This window comes from Triticum dicoccoides, chromosome 2A (genome assembly GCF_002162155.2).
Source record: "Triticum dicoccoides isolate Atlit2015 ecotype Zavitan chromosome 2A, WEW_v2.0, whole genome shotgun sequence".
NCBI classification, from domain to species: Eukaryota; Viridiplantae; Streptophyta; class Magnoliopsida; order Poales; family Poaceae; genus Triticum; species Triticum dicoccoides.
This window is the reverse complement of record NC_041382.1, coordinates 680,858,061-680,872,006: the sequence shown is the minus strand read 5'-3', so window position 1 is coordinate 680,872,006 and position 13,946 is coordinate 680,858,061. Positions and strand designations below refer to the sequence as shown.

Genomic DNA, 13,946 nt, shown 5'->3' with positions numbered 1-13,946 from the left:
TTATACCCAAAAGGAAGGTGAAGACTTCTTTGATACTTACGCACTTGTGGCTCGACTGACCACTATTTGAGTTCTACTTTCACTAGCTGCCTCACATGGTCTTCTCGTTCATCAAATGGATGTTAAGACTGCTTTCCTAAATGGAGAGTTGGACGAGGAAATTTATATGGAACAACCAGATGGGTTTGTAATAGATGGTCATGAAGGGAAAGTGTGCAAGTTGCAGAAGTCTTTGTGTGGAGTCAAGCAAGCACCCAAACCGTGGCATGAGAAATTCGAAAGAACTTTAATACCTGCAGGCTTTGTTGTGAACGAAGCTGACAAATGTGTGTACTATCGCCATGGTGGGGGCGAGGAAGTTATGCTTTGCTTGTATGTTGATGACATACTGATTTTCGGAACAAATCTGAATGTTATTAAGGAGGTCAAGGATTTCCTATCTCGCTGTTTTGAGATGAAGGATTTAGGAGTGGCTAATGTCATTCTGAACATCAAGTTGTTGAGAGATGATGATGGTGGGATTACATTGATTCAATCTCACTATGTGGAAAAGGTCTTGAGTCACTTTGGCTACAGTGACTGCAAGCCCTCTCCAACACCATACACTAGTGCAGAACCGGGCAATAGCACCGGTTCGCAAGGCCCTTTAGTGTCGGTTTGGTAACCGGTGCTAAAGTGTAGGCACTAAAGGCCCCCCTATAGTACCAGTTCAGCATGAACCGGTGCTAAAGGGCAACCACGTGGCACGAGCCAGCTTCGGGGGCAGGGAGCCCTTTAGTACCGGTTGGTGTCACCAACTGGTATTAAAAGATTGGGGGGGTTTGGGTTTATGATTTATTTTTCATTTAATTTTGTGTTTTCCATTTAATTCTTTTTTGTTTGCTGGTATTTTACGATACTACATATTGTACACGTTATGCATATTATATATAAATAGAATTTCTAGTAGAACCGATCATAATATATATATATATATCATCGAATGTCTCACAACCACCATTAATTAATTCACACATATATACACACATGTATATATATATATATATATATATATATATATATAATTTCTCCTAATTGGTGCCTTCGGAGCCAGTCGCATTAGCCTAATTGGTGCCTTCGGAGCACGATAACAATTGGAAGTGGTTCATGGGGGCGATAGCAGGTAATAGTATTCTCCTTTGGGATCTATGACCTGGTCGAGCAAAAATCCCGCTATTTCTCTTGAATTGCTTGTATGCGCTCCGTTGGTAGGAGCTGCTCCCGCACCTCTTTGAACTGTTAAGAAGGAGATCAATATGCATGTGTATTAGTTGTGTGACTAGATATCGATAATGGTGTAAAAATTGTGAATAGTGTTCTGACAAACGTACCCACTCCTGTCTTTGAGATTTGCTCCTTTCGGATGCCATCATGTGAATGTTCTCGCAAACGTAGTATGCACACAGATTATTCCCCGACGCCTGCTTCAGGGCCTTTACGAGAATGGAATTTGATCAGATAATAATTAATCAAACATGATAATTAAAGAGATGGCAGCTAGCTAGTACTACTTAATTACTTACCTGGGGTCGATACCATTTCAGATCTTGTTTCCATGGGCCTGGAGTGGCCCTGATGAACTTTTCCCAAGCCCTGGCCGCCGACAAAGAAAATGAATAAATGGGTTATTAAATAGTTGTTATCAGGAAATGAAGAAATAACAATTCACACGCATAATAAGCTGGTTATTAAATATGTAGATATAAAATCAGAAATAATAAGGCTATTTCAAGATAGCCCAAAATATCTCAAATCACACGCATAAATCAGCCAAGGATGATGTTACCAATCAAAACATCCACTTGACAAATAACAATTCAGTTTCACAAGTAATGACAACTGACCACGATAGGTTTCTTCTTACATAATACAAAGTCTAAAAGAAAGACGAATACTAAGCAGTAATTCAACGAAACAATGCCGCTAGATGCTTCTCTACTCTACTCAAAGCCCACTGGTTCTCCCTGCGTGCAGATCTCCGCCTCCTCCTCGGGTGTGAAGTCATTCTTGATGTTAAAAGTCTTTCGGATCTCCTCTGGAATCTTGCCCTTGATCATTTCTACAACAGTCTGGCAAGTAAGGTCGAGCAATCCCTTGATGTTGAGGTAGTTTGAAGCCAGGATGATGTCGAAGAGGGTGGCCTGGTCAACCTTGACGAACTCGGCGTCAAAGCTCTTGAGGTCCTCGGCGGGGCGGTGGCTGTAGTAGAGGTGGAGGAGCTGGCGTCGGCGGCAGCGCCGGATTCGGCCGGTTTGGGGCTGGCCTGGACGTGCTTCTTGCAATACTCGATTACCTTTGGGAGGATCTTGGAGTCGACTTTGGGGAGCGGGATGCCGTTGTCGGCGCAGTCGTCCTCGATCATGTGCACTACAAGAAATGTGGACATTTATGACAAAAATATAATGACCGTGCTCAATTGGTCATGGATCAATGACAAAAGTTTACAAGATGGTCATGTGGTGTCCAAGGGGGTCTAAACTCCTCACAATTGTGACCATCTATGTCAGAAAGGTCATAGTCTCATCACTCCAATTGGTCATGAAAGGTATGGCACTATCCATGGCCTTGTTTTGGGCCCAACATGACAAAGTTAATATGGTCACAGGCTTGAATAATGATGACTGGGCAGACACATCAGCAATTTGCCCTTGTGTCATTGTATATGTGTAGTAATTTTTTTACGTGTCATGCATGCGTGTGAAATCAACCTGCAGGTGCATGACAAATGGGGTATATCTACACCTGGAATGAGTGAACCGAATATTTAGTAGGTCCTAGATTTGATGTGTGGGACCAACAAACCTATGAGACCCACTAACCCACCGGACATGTGGGATTAGCTAGCATTCAGGGCCCACATGTAAGACGAGGGGCCGAATGACCAATGGACCCACCTTACACATGAGACCATCTGACCTATAAGTACAATTAAATACTGATAAAATAAAAGGAGCTCCAACGGCTGGACTAGGTCCATTACAAAGAAGAATAATAGTTAAGAAGGTTGCCTGCTTACGATCAAGGCTAGATTTCTATCCAAAAATCTAAGGGCTTCCCTTTTATATTTGTATTTTCAATTTAAACAACTTAAAATTGTTTGAGGATTATCTAAATTATTTCATATCTAAATAAAAAGGTGTTTTTTTGTAGTCACGTCATATTATTGATATTGGTCATTTAGTGAACATGCATTATCGTTATAAAATTCAACAATTTTTTTATAACTATGACTTAGAACAAAAGCTAAAAACACACTTATTCGCGGACGAAGGGTGTATCAGTCAGCACGTTATACCATTGAAAATCTCATTTCGTTAATTCAATGCTAATTTTTTTATCACATATAACACATATTTGGTTGGTCTATTTTATAGTTAAAAATTAAATTTTAAGATGCATGCATTCATTGGAATGGAGGGAATATCTCCGGCAAATTTTGAGCTCGCGCCATATGTCTCAGCGTTTTTTCCTGCAAAATGCATTACCCGCGCGAGACTTCCCGGCCCAAAGGCCCGAAACCAGACCAACGTAGGTCGTATAAAAATTTCTGAAACCCCAACTCCTCCCGAATCCCCTCCAGCGCCGCTCCCACCTTCTACTCTCTCCACGATCCCCTCCCCTCCCACCTCGCCGAGCCTCGATCTGGCCGGATCTTGCCAATCCACACACGGATCCAGCCTAACCATCCCATAGCTGCGGCGGCGGGCCACCAGGACGGCGGCGGGAACCACCAACCCATCTTGAGATCTCAACGGCGGCGGGTACCAAGAACCGATGCTGCACCAACCGCACGCGTCACAAGGAGGGCGAGTGTGGTTGCTGTCGGAGCAGTGAACGCTGCGCTTGGCGCTGGACCAGCGGGGGCTGGGTGGGCCGCGACGCTTGATTGGGTCGTTTCCAACTTCCCCGGCGTCGGCAGCGATGAGACGCTGCGCCAGCAGACATGACCGTTCCCGCGCAAGGACCCCATGAATCTCGTGTACGCGGCCAAGGTGACCACGCCGCTCGCAGCTCCATCTGGGCTATCCTCACTGTCATCGTTGCTTTCGGCCGGTCTCTTTCTTTTCTTTCTGAACACTATCGATTGATGAAGTTGTTTGCCCAAATTGATGCCTGAATGTGCCAAATCTGCTGCTCTGTAGGTGCCAGCGTCGATGACATAATTTATCAATGGTGGGTTCAGTAGTAACTCAAATCTGTTTCTCTGAATGTGCCAGCGTGTGATGGAATTTATGATTGGTGAGTTTGGTAGTAACTCTAATCTGCTGCTATGTTGTTTTCAGCCTGGTAAGATAGTTGTTCATGCCACTTGCTTAACTGTGTTACCTGTTTTCAGCTAGTGTACAAAAACAAACAAATTCTAGACATGCATGAGTAGTGCAAGTATGAATTTGATAGTGCATCTTACCTGAGATCGACAAAGTCTTGCTTTGCTTAATTACACATAAACATGCATGGTAAAAACAAAATCCTTATTGATTACAGAGAAAGAAAGTTGATACTCCCATTACTGAGAATAAGCTTTGGTTAGTTGAGAGTGTTCTATGCGAACTTTAGTCAGTTTTCCGGCATTTTACTATTCATAAATCATGCGTTCCGAATGCCCTAAGTAGTTTTATTTGTGAAGTGACTATGTACTAATGTACTTCTCCATCGCGTAATTGTCAATGTGCAAGATGTACATGGATAGTGCATTTTGCATCACTTTCCCTATGTTTCTGCTGCCTGTAGTTACCCAGTAATCACCCGACCATTAATCTTAAGGTGTTTTAGTTGCCCAATTATATATGTGATAATAGCCCATTGTTTATTTTTAAGTTCCTTTTCATCAGAATTTACACCGTAAGTACCAAGGTGGATATGGTTCTAATAGTATCATCAACTATTCATTATATTATTGTCCTATGCAGCTGCATTTGATAATAATTGCCTTATGTTTAGGAACGGAAGGAGTACTTTGTTACATTGGATCTCTTGGTGGTTAATTTCCCGCATTCTGGAGGATTCATGCTTGTTCACTACCCTTTTGTATGCATGGTTGATTGCATGCATTATCTTTTGCTTGCCGCCCGCAATGGTTGTTCAATAGATTTTCTATGTTCCATTCAACGTGCACATTAACTTGTTGACATGTTTGGGCCAAACAATATGGAACATGGAGGATGTCTTGTCCTAAGACCCGAGCCATTCACATGTATCGTAACGCTTTCCCTTACCTCTGGTGCATCATGCCTATGTATTTCTTTTTTCTAATTCCCCAACTGCTAATGAGTTACCTAAAGTTGAATCTATAGTGAATACTCATTTACTTTAATAACTTGGTCAATACTTGATGTGCGCCTAGACAAGTGTAGCTACACATTGGAATCTTAAATTTCATTTTAGGGTGGCATTTGTATCCTTTATCTGGAAATAATACTTGCTTGTTAACCTCTGTTGTATTGTCATGATAGTCGTTGTTAAGCTACAATGAGAAAATTTTGTCCAACCTTTGTCCTATAGTGGGTGATTGTCTTGTGAAAAATACCTCTGTATTGTACTGTCATGACACTTTGGTTGGCTTATCATAATTGTAGTTGTTTCCTTCTTATTACAGTATATGTGTCTTACAACAAAGATGTTTCAATTCAATTGCTATGTGGTCTGCATGTTCTTCTCATGTGTGATCTTTCTTGATCCCAGGATATTCTGCAATCCAGAAGAACTGGCTACTCAGAAGTGGATGACAGTGAACAGGAGAAGCTATGGTTTCCTGATTTGTTGTTATGTGTACGTGTTGTCATGAAGCATAGTGGTTCTTGCTTTGTGTAAAATCATTATAAGTATAGTACCTCTTTAGAGGAGTTTAAGGCTGAACTATGTATGTGATTCATGTACCTGAAGTATCCACTATGATGCCTATTGCTGAAAACAATATAACTATTTATTGATAATATTAGTTTCTGGCTGGAATTATCTATGATGCCTTTTTTGAGGTAAATCTACGACGCCTAGTGTAACAAAAATGTGCAAAATAACGACTTGGCCAAGTTTGTTAAAACTAAATAACCCCAGCGGTTAGTTAGGGGAATCCCCGCATTCCCGCACCATGCGTGCGGTTGCCACTTTGGCAACTGCCCAACGGTTGCTCGTCTCGGGGTTGCCACTTTGGCAACTGCCCAACGGTTGCTCGTCTCCTCCCGATCGACGCCTTTTGCAACGGACGCTTCTCTTGGATGCATCCTTCGCGATTGTATATATACTTGAACATGATCGATAAAGATGACACTTGAATCATTTTGTTTTGTCTCTCGTTCTACTCTAAACACGTTATCAGCACGCTCGTAACCGAGAGCACCAGGCCTTAAAACTTGCCGCACGGCCGCACCTCGCGCCCTCGTCGCCGGCCGTGGCCACGTTCGCCCGCGCCGTGGCCGTTCCTGGCCGCGTCAGCGCCGCTCCCCGGCCTCCGCGTGCCGCCCGCGCCAGGCCGTGGCCGGCTTCGCCCGGCCACGCCGCGCCTTGCGCCATCGCCGTCTGACCGCGTCGGCCGCGGTCACGCGCCCGTCCGCACCGCCGAACTTGCGCCTTCCGCGCCGCGCCCCAGACCACGGCCTCCGCGCTGCGAAGCGCCCCCGCGCCCGGCCGCCCGGCTGCGCGCCCTCCTACCCATGGCCGCTGCCCGGCCGCGCCGCGCTCCCGCGCTCAGCCGCGGCCTCCTGGCTTCGTGCCCGTGGCGTTCGCAGAACACGCTGACGCCAACGCAGGCTGGAGCAGGCTCGCGGAGAGGCTTTACGGCCGCACCATGGCCGCCATCGACCGCTGCGCCGGGACTTGAGCACCGTCCAGCCGGACGACGTCGTCATAATCGACGACGACGACGAAACCGCGGCGCTGCCGTCTCCAACCCCTGCGGTTGTTGAAGCTGAAGCCAGCGATGTGGTTGTCGACGCGGACACTGCCGGCCGTCCCTGACGCCCGCCACTTCTCCGCCTGCGCCACGCTCCGGCGCCCGCCGTCGTCTTATCGGCCTTCTCCTAACGACCTCGCCGTCGAGCAGCCGCTCCGGCGCACTGGTACATGGAGCCCCTAGAGCGAGAGGATTTCTATGGTAGTCTCCGTGAGTGAGGGATCCAGCACTGGAGATTTCATCTCTAGCGGGGACTTGTTTCCTTATCTCTTCGGTTGACCAGACCGTGGGCTGCCACACATGCCTTCACGTGGCATACGCGCATGTGGCTGGTAATTAAGCCATGGCCCACGAGCGGCTAAAACATGCCGTCTAGCACATTTCAGCTTTTAGTTTATTTGTGCTTTAACAGTATTTTTAAGCGATGGTTAGTTCCTGCTTTAAACTGTTAAAATCAGTACATCTAATACTGTCTTCTGTTGAATATCAATGTATTCCAGATCCTAAATTGATGTTATATATCTTCAAGTTTAACACGTGTCGAGATTAATTACATCTATTTGCAATTGAGATTTTTAATCTCTTGCATACATAAATTCAGTACTTCTACAGTACTGTTTCTCCGTTGAGTAAAATATATTCTGAAATATTTCTATGATGTATCTATCTCTATGTTAAACACATGTCGAGATTAATACATCTATTTGCAATTGAGATTTTTAATTTCTTGCAAATACAGATGCAAAATTCTTAGTGATTTCCTCAAATTGATGTATTGAGATCACAAGGTAGTGTGTAGATCTACTGCTTTGCAGATTATCACCACTACAGTTAAAACCTACATTTTGTCATTTTGACATTATGATTGCTTGACAAAGTGCTCTTCCACATAGTTTACTATGTCGTGACATAAGGCATTAGGAGTGAGTATCTGCTGATTTCATCAGATTATACTCCATAGTGCTGCGAGATCTACTCCATTTTGGAGATTATCTTCAAGATGTCATACTTAGCAATTTGAGATTCACACTAATGGTTTCAAGCTAAGTTCTTGAAATATCCATTAATTTTGTAAAATTCATTACAACACTAACCATGATGGTCTTTAATTTACTACTCGTAAATTAATTATCTCTGGTTTGCCCCTATAAGTAATTGATGGCTAAGTAATTTGAGCAGCTTGTCCTTAACGGCCACAACTTACTTAAGCGGGTCATGGACATCAAGATCAGTCTTGCCTCCCATGGGATAGCGCGTGTAATCCAAGCCACACCACCGGGACGCAAAGAACCTCAAAGGTAAAGGTTTGAAACTCACTTCAAACCTTAAACCCGACAACATCATGGAAGTCAGTTGTTTGCATAATGTTCTTCTAGAACCGAGCAATGAAATGACTACCCTACTGTCACGGGACCCTATGGGCACAGAGAACATGAAGGTTGAATATGCATCAACTGACATGTTTGGAGACTACATTTAGTCCCTCAATCTCCTTAGTGATCAATTTATTTATGTCCATTTCTGATGTTCTAATATGAACATTATTATTGTTGTGATCATATATTGTATATCACAATATATTGTATCAGCACTTTGGTACAAACACATTTGTATGTATTATATATATTTGACAGTGATTTTCTTGAGAATCTTCATGTCTATATATATATTTCTACGGGGGTCAGTCTGATGAAAGATGACTTGTGCCTTGTGGACATATGCACCATGAACTCTATACTCAGGGAAGTAAATGTTTCCACTCTCATTGAGAGAAAGGACATATTCTAAAATCGCTAGACGCGATGAGGTATTTTTTGGCTCAACTCGAGTCATATTTACTATTCCTGTGGGTACTCGAGTAACGTCAGGATGCTTTATTGCTTCCCGATTTAACTCGTACCCTACTAAACTATAGAGGTATCAGTCAAAATAGTTTCCATAGCGAAACTTATGATGACAACAAAGAGGACTAACTTCTCTTTAACATATGCAACGGATATGACAAGCACATTCTCTGTGTATCATCTGGATTGTACTACACATACGACACAACCCGTAGCACATGTTGTGTACGAGATAGTTTTTCAGAGTGTCTTGTACATGACAAACTTGGCATGCTCGCCTTGGTCATCGAGACATTGGGTTGAAACCGAAACTATCAGCAATTCTAATAGTTTATGATTATTATGATGCTAAATTCTAATAACATTTGGATTTTATGTGCACTATAAGTGACACATGAAAGCTAATTTTCAGGCTCGCACACCTTAAAGTCTACGCTGAACCACTCAGACTCCTTGAATACATCAAGTTGAGGTAAGTGGCTCTTCTCATCCATTGACTAGACTATTCAGGTAATCCATGGTTCTAAAAGACATATCTACATAATGATCTTAAGTGTGTGTTTTATTCACACGAAACCGTTGGCTCATTATCCTGACATCGATTTCAAGCAAATCGAATGGATAACATTGCAGAATTCTCCTTGAGTGCCTTCTCTATGGCCTTGGATTGAAGTTTAGCAATTTGTCCTAATGTCTAGACTAAAAATAGTTTGGTAGAATCCTAAGCTCATTGCATTATCTTTACTTTGGAATTGCAACTTACCAACTTTACGTTGGAGTCATGCAGTTTTACACGCTCATGACAGAACTGCATAATATTATTCCCCTCTATCTTTGATGCGTGGAAATCTACCAAGTATTTTCCATCTGCGGTAATTCGGTTGCATACCGATATCACCAACCGGCATACATCATTGGCCCCTCAACATATAGTTGGGATCTATGTGAGGAATAACTGTATTTCCGTCAATACCTCAAGCCCCTCGCATGGGGAGTTATTCAAGGCTAGTATGCTAATTCAATGAGGAACATTTCCAGGCATTAGGGGGAGATTTCAAGTACCATAAAGAATGCCAGAAAATTAGTGGAATATTCAACACATTTCTGCCTCAAATCCACGTACTCAAAGATCTGAATCATGCGTTCAGAAGATTTGCAACACATTGCAAATAACCTGCCAGATTCATTTACTGACTATAAAGGTGTCACACAATCCTACAATCCTGTAAAAGTACGCCTGAAAGAGTGGAGGTACCAGCAAAATCCACTCCACTCCCCGTTCAAAGCAACAGGGGGAGATATATGGCAGAAATATATCAGGATTCAGCTTCTCGCAAGCAAGGATATCAAGGCCTGTGAATTAGTGAATGCAAGTCAACTTCACGTTGAGAGACACCTAATGGGTAGTATACACCCAATGGACGGAAAACCTCCACCAACCCAGGTCATAGTGCACACAATGACCGGGACATCGGAATACTCGACTCAATCGCATTGGGAAATCGCGAGCAGTCACCATGGGTAACGATATTTCCATCAACTATATATTGATATATAGATTCTGGAGAATCATATAACCGGAAGTCTACAAATTGTCGACATACATTTCTCAACTAGATTGCAAAAACCTTTCGAATGATTCAGATCCAAAGACCATGGCCATGGCAAAGTGTGGAGAACACTCGGACTGAGCTCAAGCAAAGGGTATAATCTAGGTAGAAATGATCTTGCTCAATAATGGGAAGGTATTCATAAGCAATACCTACACCAGTTTTCTTCTGGAAACAGAATTGAGAACAACGAGGTGGTGAAAACAAAGAGCAAGTATTGTAGCATAAGGGTTCACGCAGATACCCAACTATTCTCCAGAGGTGGAATCTCTTTCTGATAACTTATATCATTGGCAGTACAAAATCATCTATCTTTGCAGTTGATAGATGTAGTGATTGCATATCCATGTGCATCACTAGATTCAGACATATATGATTGATTCCCGATGGAATCTCAATTCTAAATCGAAATACAAAATGCAACATACATTGTGTAAAATCAGTAAGTCACCATACGACTTATCATTGTCGGTACATTTGGTACAACCGACTTAGTGAGTTCCTTTCCACAAGGATTACTCCTACGATGATGATTATCCATGTTTGCGTGTCTGCAATGACGACACATGTAATCATCTAAATGACGGAGTTTAAAATGAAGGATCTGGGTAAACCAAAATGCTGCTCGTTACTACAACTTGAGCACCTTCATTCATACATTATGGTACACCATGTTGTCTATATCCAAAACATATTGGAGAAACTCATTATGGACAAATCTTATCCATCCATAACTCTCATGGTAGTTCATTCTCTAGATGTAGAGAACAATCTATTTAGACCAAGAGATGATGGAAATGAGATATTGGGACTCAATGTTCCATAATGCCATTGGATCCACCAAACACAATTGGTTGGTACTCAAGAATATCTTTCGATATCTCCAAGGCATCAAACATCTTGTCCTGGTTTTCAGTTTCACAGGAATGTGAACTCCGATATCATTGGATACATCGATCAGATCCCACTATGTTGGATCGTAGACAAGCTTAGTGTTCCTATTAGGTGTGTTAGCCCTCTCATGGAGAGTCTTCGAAACAGACCTCATGGCTACATCCATCAACCATTATCTTAACGATAATGTTTCTTGTGTTGTCCGGATGCAAACAGGTTACTAATAAGCAATATATTTATATTGCATATCTTGCAAGTCAAATCATGCAACTGATTTGTACACCAAGTCTCTACCAACTTTTACATTCCAGAAATATGTTCATGGAATTGGTATCTGACGGCTTTGGAATTTGCAAGAATCAGGGGGAGTATCTTCCTGAATTGTTCCTGTTCAAAGCATCATATTATACTCTTTTTCCCTTCATGAGTTTACTTTACAAGTTCTCATAAAGGTTTTTAATGAGGTAATATCAACATGAGATCATATGTCATACTTTCTGTTTTCCCCACCGGGGTTTTTAGGAAAGTATAAACGACATATTTATTGTCCTCTTGATTCTATGAGTTTTCTCGTATTGAGTTGAAAGAGACAATAACCGTTATATGTTGCATAGTTTTCTCCTTATTTTTCTCACTGGGTTTGAAGAAGTTTTGGCAACATATCAAATACTATACTCCTCACATTTTTCCCACAGGGTTTTTTGAGGAGACTTAATCAAGATGATGATCAAACACACGGTTAAGCGGTGATTAGGGGGAGTGTTAAAACTAATTAACCCCAGCGGTTAGTTAGGGGAATCCCCGCATTCCCGCACCATGCGTGCGGTTGCCACTTTGGCAACTGCCCAACGGTTGCTCGTCTCCTCCCGATCGACGCCTTTTGCAACAGACGCTTCTCTTGGATGCATCCTTCCCGATTGTATATATACTTGAACATGATCAATAAAGATGACACTTGAATCATTTTGCTTTGTCCCTCGTTCTACTCTAAACAAAGTTAACAAAATTAATGGGCTAAAATTGATAGGATCGGTCTCTGGATGTGGCCCAAAAATGAAACGGGCTAAAATAAATGGGCTGTATTGTTGGGCTTTGTGCATTTAGATACCTTATTGGACTGGGCTGGTGAAAATTGTGACCTTATTTTTCGGTCATCGGTAATGCCATCAAGGCTGCCACATCATCACCTTAGCCACGTGGCTGAAGCCATGTCAGATCCTACATGGTTCAAGTAGACCTCTAGTGACAAAAACTATTAGTCAAAGATTTATCGACCAAATGTTTTTGGTCATAGAATCTTTGACCAAAGCATTCAAAAGGTCATGTTTGTTTGTTCTTGACGACCAACTGTTGAGCATCCAAATATGGTCATAAAAAGGTCATAAATGGATAACAACGACGATTCTTTGACCAAATTTGAGGGTCACAATTGAATGTTTTTCTTGTAGTGGTGGCGGATGGTCTGCGACTCCATGGCGACTGCCTCATCAATCTGAAATTCCTCACCCTCCGAGCTCTTGAGCGTGATCATTTTCCTCTCGCTTTCCAGGGCCGCATCGATCGGAGGATTGGGAGGTGAAACGAAACCGTAGGAACAAGTCGCGGCGGTGGAAGAGCGAACGTAAGAAATACTACATCAACGGGCAACATAACCAAAAGTAATTAATTCACGGAAGCAACCAAAGAATTCTGGATGACTCAGCAGAAATGTCATTGCATTTCCAGATTCTACCAAGAACCTGCTAAGACCAAACAATAACTGAATAAGAACAAGAGATTGTATTTTTATTGTTGTATCCACAGAGAGAAATGTGTGTGCAAATTGTCACTTGATTACATTGTGAGTACAACCCATGACCGGCTGGAGAATCCATGTTGAAAGAAGCACATTTGGCTCGGGCGTACAAAGCAGCAAAAGAAGAAGATAAAATTTCCATTGAGGCAAGGTAAGTGCATATTGGTCGGTCCATGAAAATTTGCATTGAGCCATTGAGGTAAGTGCTAATAACATATATACTTATATACGGTACATAGCCATGCATCTTATCTACCAAGAAGAGATTTGCTAGCTGCGGAAACTGAAATTGTTGACACTAAAAGCGTAGATGGACTGAATCTTGTCTAAAACCTAGGGACGGACGGACAAATGTAACGAACGAGAATATCAAGTGTCCAACTTTCTCCTCCACCTTGTACTCTCCGCACATGTCCTTGACCGCCACCTTGACCATTGGGAGCATGTCCACGTACTCCTCCGGCAGCATGCCCTTGCCCGCGTACTTCTCTCGCTTGCCCTGGATCACCCTCTTGCACAGCTTCCTCATCTCATCTCGCCCTTGAACGTTCCCTTGATCATGCTCTTGATCACCGCCGGGTACTCCTCGGGGATGCTCGCGATCACCTTGTCATACCCGTTCCGCAAGTCTTTGATGGTCGCCTCCAAATCCTTCCGGACCCACCTCCTCCTCAGGTAGGTAAACAGGGAACAGAGGATATGCTCGTATGGGCCTTGCCTGTCGGTGCTGACTTGTTCGCTGTCTGCGCGAGAGACCGACGCCATCCTTGGCCTTGAAGAAGAAAAAAAGAAGAAGAAAAAAAGAGAAGAAGAAAAAATATAACTACTTCTCCTCTTTTCCTTTCTTCTTTTTTTCTCCTCTATCTTTTTTCTTC

The 13,946-nt window shown here is 42.8% G+C and overlaps 1 long non-coding RNA gene and 1 pseudogene across 2 annotated transcripts; one reads left to right on the top strand and one right to left on the bottom strand.

Moving 5' to 3' along the window:
- Positions 1-1,945: 1,945 nt before the first annotated feature.
- LOC119358098 lies at positions 1,946-13,600 on the bottom strand (annotated as a pseudogene).
- LOC119356205 lies at positions 3,572-5,902 on the top strand. 2 transcript variants are annotated; one of them, XR_005171863.1, is made up of 2 exons: positions 3,572-4,092; positions 4,182-5,902. It is a non-coding gene; the product is annotated as an uncharacterized LOC119356205 (long non-coding RNA). The 2 variants fall into 2 exon arrangements; XR_005171864.1 differs by having other exon boundaries at positions 3,574-4,031.
- Positions 13,601-13,946: the final 346 nt, after the last annotated feature.